We start from the raw sequence: 15,885 nt of genomic DNA on the forward strand, positions 1-15,885 counted from the left end.
TGGTAGGCTCTTGGGTAGGTGGAAATCAAACCCTGTTAATACAAAATGAGACAAACAGGAAGGCAATAGCTATCCCAAGGAAAAGGATCCGTGAATGATGGATTTGGATTTGGAAAACAAAGGACAATGTGAAATTTTATTTTCCTCTCTTGACTGGGCACTGCAGACAGAGATTCAGAAAAACTGATGTTGGTAAGAATTACCCTTCTCTGGCTTCTGTCAGTTTTACCAGGATTTCCACTGGTGGCTCTGGTATCTATCAGAGTTCCCTTATGGTAGAATAATAGAAGTTTAAAGGAATAATGAAGCAGTTTACCAGAAAATCCCTGAGTGTCATCAGCTCTTTAAGGGGCCCAGATGGGGGTCCCTCCTTTGAAGGTAGATATGGAGGTGTCTGTAAGAGCATGAACCAGAGGATTTCTATTTATGTTTGGGTCATCTTTTCAGAGCAGAAAAACAATTTAGACAGAGGATGAATGGAGTGACTCAAAGGTCGACAGAGGAGAGTAACAGAAGTTACATTGGTCTTACCGTCTTCAGCAACCCGATGGTTACCGAGCCAAATTCTTTAGGCCATGAAAAAAGTGTGTAGATTTTTATTGTTTCCAGGACCATAGTTCTTAGAAATAAAATAAGCAAGTCTACTGAAAGGTAGAGTGCTTAATCTTTAGAATTTAAGAATCCCACTAGCTAAGTCTTTTACACAAAAGACAAACATATGCACCTTGACACACAAGCAGTAACCAACACATGTCACTGTGGACTGGCCAAGAAAAGGCCACCAGTAATTCCCAGTGTTGACTAAATTGGCAGACTCCATGAATAGAGAGTACATTCTGGAAATGGGGAAAGGACTAAACCAGCATACCCTAGTAAATGGGGACTGCAGACTGAAGCTAGGGAAGGGATTCCAGTGTGGATTGGGGGCTGAACCCAGGGCCAAGAACTGGTATTCTGTTAGAGCCCCCTGACCACTCAGGTTGACCCATAATTTGTTTTCCCTTGGACTGGAAAACAAATTAGGTCTGTAGTTTGTATGCAAAAAGAGCAAAACTCAAACCTAGAGGCACTTACCAGCAGCCTTTGGAGATAGTGAGAAAGGCAGTGAACTCAAAAAGGGTTTCCAGGGTGCCATCATTGCGTTTCTCATTGTCTCTGTATGCTTTGGGTCCCATCACTGCTGCCTGATCTGTTAAAAAACAAAATTCAACTAAATACATTTAAAGATCTAATTTGGCTTTAATAAATGATTCATGACTTCGCATTCCCATTGAGCAAACTGAGGGGACCTCTGAGAAGTTGTACCAAATGGAAGATTTTTTTTTACAAAGGAGTGTGGAGCAAGAACGTTTTTTAGCAAAAGAAAGGAAAGAATTGTTCCAGGCAAGATCCCCTTGCCTTAGGTAGAAGGGCAGGGGGCCTTATTGGTGCATTTCCTCATCTTTTGGGGGGGGATGGAAGGACCATGTGACAGATTACCTCATTGGCATTGTTCAGAAAATTCCTGATTGAAAGGTTGAGACGACATATCTGGGGGAGGTTGAAACTGCAATTAGGTATTAAGCGGCTACTTGGTGACTTGGCCTAAGTGGTGCCATTCTGGGCCTCTAGTCTTTTTTTTTTTTTTTTTTTTTTAACAATCTTGAAGTTAAAAAGATTCAAGACCTTTAAATGAAATTTCCAGAAAACATTTTGAGGAAAGCTCTCTTTGGACTTCAGGAAGGTACCCTACATTCAGAACGGGTCAAAAGTTAAATACCACAGTAACAGACACTTCCCTTTAAGACAATTTATTGTTTCCTTCAGAGGCTCTCAGTATATTTCATCTAAATTAGTTTCTTGAGCTTTTATATTTTAAATTAACATTTCAGAAAGTGGCCTCTTGCTGCCAAATAACATTTTCTTACCCACACACAAGCTTGAGTGTCGTAATTAATGGAATATACAATGTATATTTTTAAGGTTGTAATTATAGCACTGGTTTTTAGAGAAAAGCCACTGATTTGGCAATGGAATTCTAGTATCTTTTACTAGACAATGGACAAACACTATCTTGGTGTTTTAAGATCAAAAGTTTCCTGCTTTCCTGAAGTAAGTTTCTCTTCTATTTTAATGACAATTATTTTGATATATTCATAATAAAGTGCCTTTTTGCATCTATCCTATCAAATGCAAACCTTAACTGTTTGCTTCTTATCAAATGTAATGACATCATTAAATTTTTCCCTTAAACCACTCAATTGCAGGAGCTAAGAAAAAGCACAACAGTTAGCTTCATGGTATAAGCAGTCACAAGTCATTGAAATAGAAACCATTCATTTTTGTAAATTCCTTCTTAATCAAATACATTTTTATAGTTCTCATATATCCGATATAAAGAAGACACAAGAAGCATTCCTGAGCTCGCTGAAAGACAAGGACTTCTATATAACTCTTTGGAGTAGTATAATAAATGTTTTATATGTTATTGCATATTACATGATTGAATTTTATTGCCCCATCTATTATAGTGGTCCTGCTGTGACTGGCATTTTCTGGGCACTTACTTTATAGTTCATCTTTAGAACTTAATATTATACCAGGATTAAGTTTTAAAGGCAACTTGTAGGGCAAGAGTCAAAGGGATTGACAAAATCCTTTAAAACTCTTCTCAAAATGTCATCTGCAGACAGGCACATGAGCATCCCCTGAGAGCTTATTTGAAATGTAAATTCTCAGACACACTGAATTAGAACTGGTGGAGGGGGAATGTAGGAATCTGGCCTTAACAAGCTCTCTAGCAGTTGAGATGGATGCTAAAATTTAAAGCTCTGCACCATTGTCCACTCACACCTTTTCTCCTCGATTGGGTTTGATGGTTACCTTTCTGGCAAATTGGTTTGCACGTCCAGATATCCAGACATTGCCATTGTTCCAGAATCTTAAACTTGAGTGAGTGTAAGAATAAACACGAAAACAGGTTTATATTCATGAAGCCATGCTTACTGTATATAAGGGCAATTGAAGTGTTTTTCTCCAAAGGTTCATTAATTTTGCCATTCATATTGTCTCTGCAGTCTAATGCTAATGTAATATATGATCTTACTCTATAACATTATTATAGCCATTGCATGATTTACTAGAATGATTAAAGCTTTCTGGTACATTGAAATATTTCTGGTTAGACTGAGTGAACTGAAGATGCTTTTAATGTTAACCAGAATTGCTGGGAAAATCTTCCAAATACATTTTTCTCTGACTTATTCAGTAGACTTGCTCTCTTTGATCATTTGAGATCTTAAAACACTTCAAGATGATCATTATGGATATCATTGTACACTACCATTGATAAAGAATACTTATGTTAATGGGTGAATATGTACAGATTTGGAAATATTTCAAGGTTATAGCAAGCAGCTCTCCAAGCAGGGGTGGTGGGAGCTGTTTGCTTACCAAGGAGGAGTCTTTTATCACTGCTTATGTGGGAATTGCCAGCTCAAGGAGATACTAAAAACCAGAACTTCTAATATGTTTGAGTATTGTCTTAATTCTTCTTTTTTTGACAGAGAGAGACATCACAAGTAGGCAGAGGCAGGCGGGGGCAGTACCCAGTACCCTAAGATCATGACCTGAGGCAGATGTTTAACCCACTGAGCCACCTAGGTGCCCCTGTCTTAAAATTTTTGGCAGAAAATACATCCCCATGTTGACTGTACCCATAACAGACCACTTCCTCTGCCTTATGCTTGGCACACAACAGGATACAGAATAGTAGAGAGGATAATAGAATGACTATCTATCTACCAACCAGCTTTGTCAATCTTAATATTTTATGATACTTCAGATTTCTTTTCTTATGATGAGATACCACATCACAGATACGACTGAAGTCCTTGTGTGCTCCTCTTTCTTCTGTTCTTACCATGTAACATTTAGATTTCTCCATTCCTAAGCATATTTTTATAATTTACTCCATAATGTGTATACCATAAGCAATATGGCATGTCCATATCCATAATCAAAACAGTATTATTTTTGTACATTATTAACTTAATGTAAATGGTATTATAATATATATATCTATCTGCTTTCCCCTTCAAATTTTTATATGTGATAGTTATTCATCTTGACAAAAGTAGCTCTAATTCATTAGTTTTCACTGCAGTGTAGTGGTTTAAGCACACCCTGAAGTCTCCTTTTGTGACATGTGGGTTGTTTTTAATTTTTGGTTATCAAACAATGCTTCTATGAACACTCTGGTTCATGTCTTTCTGATATAATGGAGGACAGTTTCTCACTAAGGTGTATAACTAGGAGGGAAGCTGCTATGTCAAAGAGTAGGCATATAAAAAAAGATTATGCATATATTTAATTTGAAACACATCATCAAAATCTGTAAGAGGCTCTGAGGTGGTGGGGTACCCACTGAGACATGATGACCATGGCCTGCTCTAATGCTGTAAGATTTAAATATCATCTGGGATAAGACACTCATTTATAGACTTGAAAACATGCTTCTTTGTTTTCATTCTTTGGGCAACTGCATTTTTTTTTTTTTTAAAGATTTTATTTATTTGAGGGAGAGAGAGAATGAGAGTTAAGAGAGCCTGAAAGGGAAGAAGTCAGAGGGAAAAGCAGACTCCCCGCTGAGCAGGGAGCCCACTGGGGCACTCCATCCCAGGACTCCAGGATCATAACCTGAGCTGAAGGCAATTGCCTAACCAACTGAGCCACCCATGTGCCCTGGGCAATTGCATCTTAAAGGAATGACTTCTCCCTCCTTGGTCCTCCTTATACGCATTTCGATCTCTTCATCATTATCAATCAACATCATAGCAGTTAATTTTATTAACTCTTGTTATTTTTCAGGCACTGTGTAGAATACTTCATATGCACCGTTTGACTTATTCCTCATAACAATCTCACATGGTAGGTGTTATAAATTATTTCTACCTCACATGTAACAAACCCAAAGCCCAAGATAAACTGAGCCCTTGTTCAGAGCGACTAGCCAGGATTCAGGCTGTTACAACCCAGTTCCTGAGCTCTTAACCACTGTGTGAAGTTGTGCTTTCTATATTAATTCATGATCGAAAGCACAAAATCATTACTTTCTTTTCTGATTGGCAAAAGAAAGAGAGGTCTAGTGTCAAATATTTATGCAGTATCATAGAAAAATCAGAAAAGTTTAAAAAATAGATCACTACATTGTGATTTGAAATCCTTAATCACTGACTTAGGTTCAGGACAGTGTGTTCACTCATTTGTTATTTTTCCTCCTACTTTTTACAATGTTATTAATGTAGAAACATTCTTAAAAAGGTGGAAATATTCCTCATTATTATTTTTTCATATTCCCATCTTCATTCTCCTGGATGTCTTTTACATGTTGCAGTTTTAGTGTACATGTAGTTAATCTTCTTTTTTAACTTGTTTTAGAGAGAGAGAGAGAGCAGGGGGTGGGGGAGAAGCAGACTCTCTGCTGAGCTCAGAGCCTGACTTGGAGCCTGATTTGGAGCAATTAAGGGGCTCGAACTCATGAACTTGAGATCATGACCTGAGCCAAAATTCAGAGTCAGACACTTGACCAACTGAGCCACCCACGCACTCCTAATCTTTCTTTTTAATATTTATTTATTTAATATTTTAAAAAAGATTTTATTTATTTGACAGACAGAGATCACAAGTAGGCAGAGAGATAGGCAGAGAGAGAGGAGGAAGCAGGCTCCCTGCCGAGCAGAGAGCCTGCTGATGTGGGGCTTGATCCCAGGATCCTGGGATCATGACCTGAGCCAAAGGCAGAGGCTTTAACCCACTGAGCCACCCAGGTGCCCCAATCTTTCTTTTTTAAGATTGGCATTATATCACAAGCATTTTCCATACTATAAATTCTAATAATCATTTGAGTGGATGTGTTAGAATTTATTTATCCATTCTATTGTTTTCAAAGAACATTTTCCTGCATGTTATTTTTTCTTCCATGTGGGTCATTTTCTCAAGATGAATTCCTTGGAGGAAAATTACTAGGCCAATGGGCTGATCATTGCTATGATATCTGATACTCTTTAACATCAGATGCATGCTTAGAAATGAGAATGCTAACTAAATCTGAACCACATGAGGTCATCACGCCATGATCTCTATGGAGATATCTTCCTGACATACCACTTTATTGCTTACAATTGATGTTAATTAGAGGTTTATTTGCCTAATGTCTTAACTGATTGGCATTCTCTATGGTCATTGTGGTTAGGTCTGGTTCATGACCCCATATCCCTCTGAGATTTATGTTCCTGGAGTTGCTATAAGGTTCAGTGTGCCTTTTTTTTTTTCTTTTAAGATTTTATTTATTTATTTGACAGAGATCACAAGTAGGCAGAGAGGCAGGCAGAGAGAGAGGAAGGGAAGCAGGCTCCCTGCTGAGCAGAGAGCCGGACGCGGGGCTCGATCCCAGGACCCTGAGATCATGACCTGAGCTGAAGGTAGAGGCTTAACCCACTGAGCTACCCAGGCACACCTTCAGTGTGCCTTTTAACCATTGAAATGGCCATAGGTTTGTTTATTCTTCTAGAAAACAATCATTTTGTTAGGATTCAAAAACCTGGGAGAGCAAAATTGGATTACATGACAAAAAAATAGAACATGGTGGTGTGGACAAAAGGAAGTAGAATGCCCCGCTGTGATCTCTGTCTCATTATCCCCACCCTACTGCACTACTGACCATTGCACTAACCCATGAGGGCTGTACTGCTGAACACTAGGGGAGGTATTCATGATTTACTAAATTGAATTCCAGGACAGTTTGGATAATCTCCAATGACATTAGCTATAAAAGTGTGTTCCAAGTTATCCAAACCTCTGGATCTAATTGGAAGGTCATACCTATCTTTGTCATTTCTGTTGCTGTCCTTCATCAGCTTAGCCAGATTCAGGACCCCAAAATGAGCTGCCCTCTCTGTGCTGTGATCATGGCCTATGCTGACCATCCCAGTTCTCATCACTTATGCCCTAGCCCCAGAACCTTGATAGGTAACCCCTGGCATGTTAGGAAAAGCATATGTCACTAAGCTCTTGGCGGGGACTGAAGGCAATATCCCATTACATATTTATAGTTGGAGATACTAAACTTAACATATTAATCGGTGACTTAAAGGCTTGGAATTTGGAACTCCAAATTCAAGATTTCTTGAACGTGGGTGTTTAGTTATTCCCTTATTTTATACCATATGAAGGTAAATGTCACATGTGGCCTATAGTTTGCCTCAAGGCCACCCTCATTTTTTCACTGGTGGGTGTGGCTTCAATTGTTATTCACAACTGCTCCAGTGCAGATCACCTTCCCTTACCTTCCCCACTGGCTACTTGCTCTGCCTTTTGTTCTGAAAAACCAAGAGTGATACCATTACTCTCTAGTTTCACTTTCCATTGAGTCCATGAAGGTCTCATGGCTTGTGACCCTTCTGCCATGGTCACAAGACAATAATAAGGTTTAGAAGAGACACGGATGAATATCTCAACACAGCAAGCAGCTGAGCCGATTGGCTGTTTGTTTCTTGCCTCTTCACTGAAAATTGGTGCTTCACCACATTTCCTTGACTATGACTTTCGGTTATTGTGGTGGTTGATTGTGGTCCTTTGGTCTGGCTAGATTGTTTCCATGTAAACACTTCTCTCATTTCAGCCATGTCCAAGTTCCTGCTACCTGTCCTTGTTGCTGATAAAGCCAGCATTTCTTATGGGCTGGAACAGCCTCCATCAGCTGAGGCTGAAGAGCAGTGGCCCTTGCTGGACAGGACAGGCATGGGCCAGTTCCCTTCAGGCAACAGTCCTTCCACATTGCCCATTTGGGATACTAGTTTGGCCGTAGGCATTTGCATTTGCAATGCGTGAACAAGCTCATTAGCCTCTACCTGCATGCTAGTAGGCTCTCTGTCTACCTGTATTCTATGTCCCCAGGACTGTGTCCTACATTTACTCATCCAGTGGCTGCCCCTGATTTGCCTTTCTGAGCTAGGGACTGCCACCACTGCTAATGTTACTGGTGCTCTCGGGTGTGCAGAGGTTTACCAAGGACCCCAGCCATTAGGGCTGTCCATTTGCTCAGTGCTGTGATGGTTCTCACCCTGCTGAGCATAGGGCTACATTCTATCTCCCCACAGTGTCATCCACTATTAGATGGTCTGGCCAGAACTTGCTGGGCCCTGATTGCTGCAAAGTCTGACAAGAGCTGAGAAGTCTCACACACTCAGAGGTACTCTCACACACCCATTGGGCCATGAGGGCAGGTTCAAGAGACACTATTCTGCCCTTTCTGTACCTTGGAAGCAGCCTGCCTGCCCCTCCCCCATGTTTGCCCTGTAGTAGAGTCTGGCTTCCTTTAGGATGATTTGCTTTCAGAAGCCCTGAAATTGAACCCTTTTCAATAGGACACTATGGGATTTCCCTGCCCTACTTCTTGGTTCCCACATGTTTACGTATTTCAAAACCCCACTTGCAGTTTTCAACTTTTCCTCTAGGAAGCTCTCCAGTCTCCATAAAAACTGGAGAACGCAACAGATATGGGGAAGGACAATTGTCTACCCTTGCCTCTGGAGACCTGAAACTTTCATATCTCAGCCTCCCCCCAGAAAGTACTTCTTTGATATGCATGAAGTCCATGGTATAGCATCTTGTTTCCCAAAAACATGCTGCAACAATGTATCTGATTCATGCTGCCAGGCCCCCCCCCCCCCCCCTGCCCCTGCCTCTCCCCGCAAGTGCCTGGCACAGGACCTTCTTCACAGCTGGTATCCAATTTATGTTTTCATTAAATGAATAAATGTTTGATGGAATAAAGGTATGTTTTAAACACAAGGAAGGAAGTTGTTTTTAGCAAAGTTAAGTTTGGGTTTCAGGTGTTCAGTCTGTGCTTCCACCTACAGAATTATTCAGTTTCTAATTTAAAATGCTTAAGGGGATTTTAAGTCATCTGAATAACAATGTTTTCTGGACTGGAAAGATGGAGGCAGGTAGGCAGCCAGACGTGGCAGAGCAAGTCATTATCAATTGGTAGTAAATGAAAAGTTAGGTCTAAAACAGGGCGTATAGTGTGATCCCATTTTAAAAATGTATTTGCTCAGAGAAAAGAAGGACTAAGGGACATATGGCATGAATATTAACAGTGCTCCCTAATAAATGAGTGGTATGATTATGGTCTTTGCTTGTCTTTTCTTTTTGATTATTTACAGTTTCCTAAAATTATAACAATGGACATATATTATTTTGTAATAAAATGTTATATATAATAGCTTTAAAATTTTTATCTTACTGTATTTATATCTTAATAACAAGGTTGCAAATAGTGTGCAGAATTTTGAGCCCCTCTGGGTTGTTCCTGGCTTGAAAACAAATGCTTACCTAAAGGAATTCTATTTCTGAAAAAATTCTAATAGAAATGTGTATGAGACATCTCTGTGTATGAGGCTATCCCCATGGGAGGAAATATTGGGAGGTAAGAATGTTTGTCAGAGAAATAGAGTTGGTGTCCTCTATATAAAACAGCAAGGGTAGCATTTCCTCAGACCTTTTATATATACTGGGAGAAAAACACAGAAATGTTCTTGTGCAATTTCAAATGAGCTTTGTGTAAGGGAAGGATATTTTTATTAGAATCCCATGAAATACTTTTTACCATCATAATCCTTACTCATGATAACAATAGCAATATAGCATAGCACTAAAGATCATGGCCTTGGCATCCCTCAGTCAAGTTTGAATCCTGGCTGTTACCAACTATGTGATCCTGAGCCAATCATTTAACTTTTTTATTGTTAGCTTCCTAATGTATTTTGCTTTATTTTTTAAAAGATATATGTATGTATGTATGTATGTAAGTAATCTCTATGTCCAGTGTGGGGCTTGAAACTCATGACTCTGAGATCAAGTCACATGTTCTTCCAACAGAACCAGCCAGGTGTCCCCAGCTTCCTAATTTTTAAACTGATAGATAATAATACCAACTTGATAGGGTTGTTGTGAGAATTAAGTGAGGTAATGTAGGCAAAGAACATATGCTTTTGGCATATAATAATAACAATAATAATAATAATTGGCATTCAATACAAGAGGTATTGTTGATAAAATGTAATAGCAACTGTTGGTACCACTTTATGATACATATTATGTCCAAGCCACTATTTTATTCCTTTTATGTCTAATTTTCACTTATTCTATAAATTAACTTCAAATTAGGATGAGGATGAGAAAACAGGCCCAGAGAATAAGGTAAAGAAATGCATAACCAAAAAGCAAGAGGAGATTTGAACCAATATCAACCGATATACTCTGGGTTGCTCAATATTCCACAATATTAAGCATTAATAAAGTATTATTGATTGTAATGATTTTTTTTTAGTAATTACCAATAACACAATTTGACAGCCTCAGCCAAGCTTTGTGGTAGAAAAAATATTTATCTGACCACCAGGTGGCGTTTGATCAAGGTTCTACAATTACACTCACCACTCAGAACCTTTCCCATTAGTTATGATCTAAAGTGAAATCATTTGCTAGGTTCTACGTGGGGGAATTAACAAAAGGCAGCGGTGTATAAAATGAAGTAAATGTGTTTACGTGTGATATAGAGCCTGTTTTATGTAGTCTATGTGGAAAAAATGGGAATGAACCTTCAGACTATTTGGGGACTTCCATCCTTAGGCACACAATTTATTTAATGAACGTAATCCACTTTGATATGTATTAAAATAGCATCTGGCTTAACAATTTTAATGGTAACTCTGGATTTAATACGATTTTCATGTGCTCAGTTACAATGCTTGAAACTTGGGATTTATGGGAAGAATGGCAGGTAGCAATTAATTCTGGTTACAAGGTGGAGCAAAGGCCTCCACTTTATTGCCCCTGAAGGAACCCAGCAAGCACACAACTATATTCCATAAGATATAATGTGATTAAATAAAAGCAAGTATATGGCCATTTAACGTGTAGATTAGCAATTGTAGGGAGATTAACACTTGTAGGGAGTGTTATTTTTACTCTGATAGTCTTGGTAATTTCTGCTGTTTGTAAGTCTACAATACCTGTTCTTGTAGGCACTTAATTAACCTGTAGCACTTTGTGTCAATTGTAATGACAAGAACATGCACAGCCATTATATGTTTGAAGCCAATTTAGAATATTTGCAGTTTAAATTTGCCAATGGAAAAATTTCCCTCTAATTGTAAGAAACAGCAAATCTGAAATGAGAAGGGTCAATTCTGAGTTATCGAAAATGGAATTATTCCATTTTTAGATTGAGTCGTTTTGCTTCTCATTCCATCAATAGTTAAGAATTGGCCCATAATTTAACAAATACATGTTGGATGGATAAATAATGAATGAATGAATGTGCCTCATGTGCCAAGTGCAGATCTAGAGGCTGTGGGAATTATGAAACAGTAGTTTCCATGACCTCTGATCTGTAGGAAGTTTATGATATAGTTGGAAGATCAGAGACATAAAGAACAAGAAAAATAATACAAATGTTAAGTAATAATAAAAGATATCATATGGAAGATATAATTATATTCCACTGAATGCTACATAGGGTGAGAACCATAAATTTGACACAGAGAAGGATTTCTTTGGACATCTGTGGTCAGGGAAGGCTTTCTGGAGGAGGTAGACATAAGCTGGCCTTAAAAGGTGGGAAAATTGGAGGAAGAAGAGGGCACTTCCAAATGGTGAAGGAAATAGGAGATGAAAAAATGAAAAGAACCAAACCCAAACAATGAAGATAGGAATGTATAGCAAATGGGTACTTGTGGTGGTGGAGAAGGCCCACGGTGGTAACAGGTCTACAGGCCTATGCTTTTCAAACTTCAGTATTCGTCTCCCTAGTGGAACACTTGACCCTCTCATGTAAATGGGGAGCATTTCTTCGCCCCCAATTTACACTTAAAAATGTGAAGGATAAATGTTAAATAATTTAACTGGCAGATAATAATATTAAAGTAAGTGTGGAAGTCCTACAAAGGAGTGCTGAAGAGATAGAAGTCCAGAAAGTTTGTGACTTGCCCAAGGTTGTATAACTTGTTCAGAGGACAAGTTCAGCTAGAATGGTCCATGGAGCAGGTTGTGCCCAGCCTTTGAACATCATGGTCAATGGTTTATTTTGCTTTTCTCTTACCGTTATTTCTTTTTATATTCTCTGGCGAATCTGCCAAAAAGTGGTAAGGGAAAATAATGAAAGGAATTTGAAAAAATTCATTATTTTTTTCCTTCTTGTTCATAGCTCTGGTATAAGGATTGAGACATTATATCATAGATAAAATAAAGTTTAAAAATAATTTGTTATTTGTAATCCTTTCTGTGTTCCCTGATCTCTATTTTTATCAGAGACAGTAAAATTGAATATTAGTAAAATGTATTGTAATGATTACTAATAGGAAGACTGTATATATTTTTCAGATCTAGGACACATTTGATTTTGGGGAAGAAACAACTGATTCATTTGGCAGAATGTACTGGATGAATACAGCCAATTCAAATACTTTTCTGGGCCCTGAAAAATAGTCCTCCATCTTTAATGGTGACCTGGCTGGAAAGAGAATCTTGAACCCTAGTTGGGTGGGCTGGATTTCTTTTGTAGTCACAGGGCCAACTTCTGAAGATATTTCCAGAATGTCTTTTAGCAGAATGCTTTTTAGGGTTGAATTAAAACCTAGAGCAAGTGACTGAGAAATGCTACATTATTAGTATCCCAAAGATAAGGATGGGATTTGTTGTCAGGGTTTGAAGTGACTTGGGAACTCATTTACAAGTAGACGTGGTACTCGGAGGGGATTGTGACCTGACTTGCCTCTCAGAAATTCTGGAAGAAAATGGGGAGGAGCAAAGTAATGCATGTTTTGGTTTGAAATCTTTCAAGTGTTGCAGAATAAAGATGCCGATGATTTGAATGAAGATCCAAGGTGAAATTTAAGAGAAAGTGTCCTGCCTAGGAGAGACTTGGAGGGTAAAAAGCAGACCCGTAGACCTGGTCTACCCTGCTCTAACCCGCATCCTCCTACTCACACACACCATGAATAAGAATGGCTCCTAGACCTTCTGCTTGTTCCGTGGGAATTTGAACCTCCTGATTCTCACAAATGATTCTGAAAGCTCTCAGGGGGGTGTATCACTAGTGTATTATTTTCCTAATGCAGCTGTAACAAATTATCACACACTTAGTAGCTGAAAACCACATACATTTATTATCTTACAGCTCTGGAGGTCAGAAGTCTAAAACGGGTCAGCAGAGCCAGGCTCCCTCCAGAGGCTTTAAGGGTGAACCTGTTTCTGTGTCTTTCCCTGGCTTCTAAAGGCCATTTGCTTTCCTGGACTTGGGGGTCCCATTCCCTGTCTTCAAAGCCAGCAGTACAGCACCTTCAAATCTTTCTCTGACCTCTGCTTCTGATGGCAAATCTCCTCTAACTCCAACTCTCCTGCCTTCCCCATATAAGCAACCCTTGTAATTACAGGAGGCCCACCTAAATAATCCAGGAGAAACCTCCCATCTCAAGATCCTTTACTAAGCCACATCTACAAATTCCCTTTTGCCACGCAAGGGTAACACATTCCCAGGTTCTGGAAATTAGGACATGAGAATTCTTAGCTGACTCTTCAGCTGACCATAACCAGTTCTCTGAGAACTAGTTCTCTTGGTCACAACAGAGATCTATTATTTTCTTCTTCTTACACTGGGTCCCTGTAACATGACTTTAGTCACTCCCATCAGTGGCAAGGGCAGCAGCAGTGCTACAGGTGTCCCATGGGCACCATGTCTTTGTGGATACACCAGTCTCCAAGATGGAGTGTGGTGCTGTTGGCCCTGATGTTGTCAAGGCCACTGCTGTCTTATTATTGCCATCACCATCAACGTAGCCATCACTGCAAAGGGGACCAATAATGTGGGCACATTTCTGGGTTTTGTTCTATCCCCATGGGAATCAGATGTGAGTCTGGGAAGGGGGTTACAAGGTAAGCTGAATGACAAGCACTCTATCAACAAGCACCGCACCTCCCCATGTGTCTTGAATGAGCTTCTCTTTGCCCTGGGGTTCAGTGTCTCCCAGCAGGCTCCTCTGTCCCTCCTCACACTACCACTTCTCTTTCCAGGCTCAGATATTTTGGAATCCTAGTATAAACACAGCTGGGACTCAGGCTGCTACATAACACATGCTTCACTTAGGCTACCTTCCCAAGTGTTTACATTCCATGCTTGAAGAACTGGCTCCTTCACGAAACTCAGGGGAAAAAAAAAAATCAGTACAGTTCTTAATTTTTTCACACTTTCTACCTAGTCTAGGGTTAAGCATCTGGATCCCATTGGAGGCCATTCGTCCTAATTTAGCACTTTCCTATTAATTTTGTAAGGGATTACTATTGAAATACATAATTTAGTAACTTCAGATTTTACAAGCCATGTCAAGTGCCATACCAAATAGGGTTGACTGAATTTATTACTGTTGAAAAGGAAATCTTTGATTTCGCTCCTCCTAGCTACTATTGATTCATTTCGTACTAGGGTGTGTGAAATTGGAGCTATAGAAAACATGCTTCCCCCCCTCCTTTGATCTGGTTGGAATAAATGTTTTCACTTCATGAAATAAACAGTGAAAGGCTTTTCATGAATTTCTATGTGTTTTTCATGAGTTGTGCTTCTCATGATGGACTGACTGTATTAATACTTTACATGTTGTCCTCCCAGGAAACGGAGGAACCAGAGATCTTCCACAAGCTTTGGCTTATGCGATAGGAATTAATATTCATAACGTTAAAGCCCATGGCTGAACCTCTGGTTTTGTAGGTTGACATCACAGAGGAGGCAGGTTGAAGAGAGGCTAGCAATTGTTGCACAAGGGAATTTCCCTGTACATCTTCTAGCTTCTTTAGTTCCGCAGTGAGGCCACAGGTTTCTGATGGCTCAGGAATGTGTGTGCAGGTCTTTAACAAGGACTGAAGGACAGGGAGACTGAGCGGTAGGCGTGGTGGGAGAGGTGGGGCTCAGGAAGGCTGCAACAGGTATATGAGCAGGGTCTGAGTTGTTGGGCTGGAGTTCTTCACGGGACCTTTTCACTGGTGCCCAAGCTTTGTTTACGGATTCTAAACCATTTCCATTTCCTGGGATAAGAATCATTCATCCTTCAGAAAGAGATTGCCCAAGTAGAGTTCAGCCTACCCAGTTCCGAATATAAGTCCTGATATCGTAGAGAGCTGTATTTACAACCTATTCGTAGTTATACCCAGATAACTTCCATTTATCTTACTTTCAGGGACAGAGCTCTAGTGGCGCTCCGCAAACTGAAACGAAGGACGCCTCTGCCACCTCCTGGACACTCTGAGAAATTCAAAGGATTTTTTTCCACAGGAAGAGGGTGAGAGTTTGATAAATTTCATTTCAAATTTACTTCAACAGATGAGAATTTAGCCAAGTATTAAACAGATTAATTTCTGCCTTTGTGAAGGCTTGCACGCCTTTGATCATTCAGTCGTTTTAATGAACTCAACGTGGTTGTTTCCGATTTGGCCTTGAAGTCTTGGCACCTGGCCACAGTCTGAGTGGTGGAGCCTTACTGCCTCCAGCTTGGGTTCCTCAGTTTTGGCAGGGCTTGCCTTCCCACTGATGGAAGGTTTACAAAGGAAAAAAAAATCATTATGTCTGAAATTCTGCCAGGACACATCAGCGTATTTCCAGGCTGCCATCTATCGTGCAAGTCTCTGAAGATTTAATATTTTTTAAAAAAATTGAAATGCACCTGCTCCTAAGGAAAACCATCTTGTCATATGATAGCATGCTTTTATTAAATCAGCGAATTTTAAATGTTATTTGTTAAGGTTTGCAAATTGGGTTTTTTTCCTTCAGGCTTCCTCATCTCTGTGTTGCTT

General features: G+C 39.6%; 2 long non-coding RNA genes across 5 annotated transcripts in view; one reads left to right on the forward strand and one right to left on the reverse strand.

Moving 5' to 3' along the window:
* LOC123390633 overlaps positions 1 to 1,184 on the reverse strand; it is a 27,151-nt gene extending 25,967 nt beyond the window's left edge. Inside the window, exon 1 of the long non-coding RNA XR_006605167.1 lies at positions 1,075 to 1,184. This is a non-coding gene — a long non-coding RNA (uncharacterized LOC123390633). The remainder of the gene's footprint in view (positions 1 to 1,074) is intronic.
* Positions 1 to 15,359, forward strand: part of LOC123390632 — a 22,684-nt gene extending 7,325 nt beyond the window's left edge. For 2 of the 4 annotated variants that reach the window (XR_006605165.1, XR_006605163.1), the window contains 2 exons: positions 4,849 to 4,908; positions 15,273 to 15,359. This is a non-coding gene — a long non-coding RNA (uncharacterized LOC123390632). The remainder of the gene's footprint in view (positions 1 to 4,848; positions 4,909 to 15,272) is intronic. The other 2 variants (XR_006605166.1, XR_006605164.1) reach the window with 1 other exon arrangement.
* Positions 15,360 to 15,885: the final 526 nt, after the last annotated feature.

This window comes from Mustela putorius, unplaced genomic scaffold, assembly GCF_011764305.1.
Source record: "Mustela putorius furo isolate JIRA1106 unplaced genomic scaffold, ASM1176430v1.1 tig00000130_pilon_pilon_pilon, whole genome shotgun sequence".
Lineage (NCBI taxonomy): Eukaryota > Metazoa > Chordata > Mammalia > Carnivora > Mustelidae > Mustela > Mustela putorius.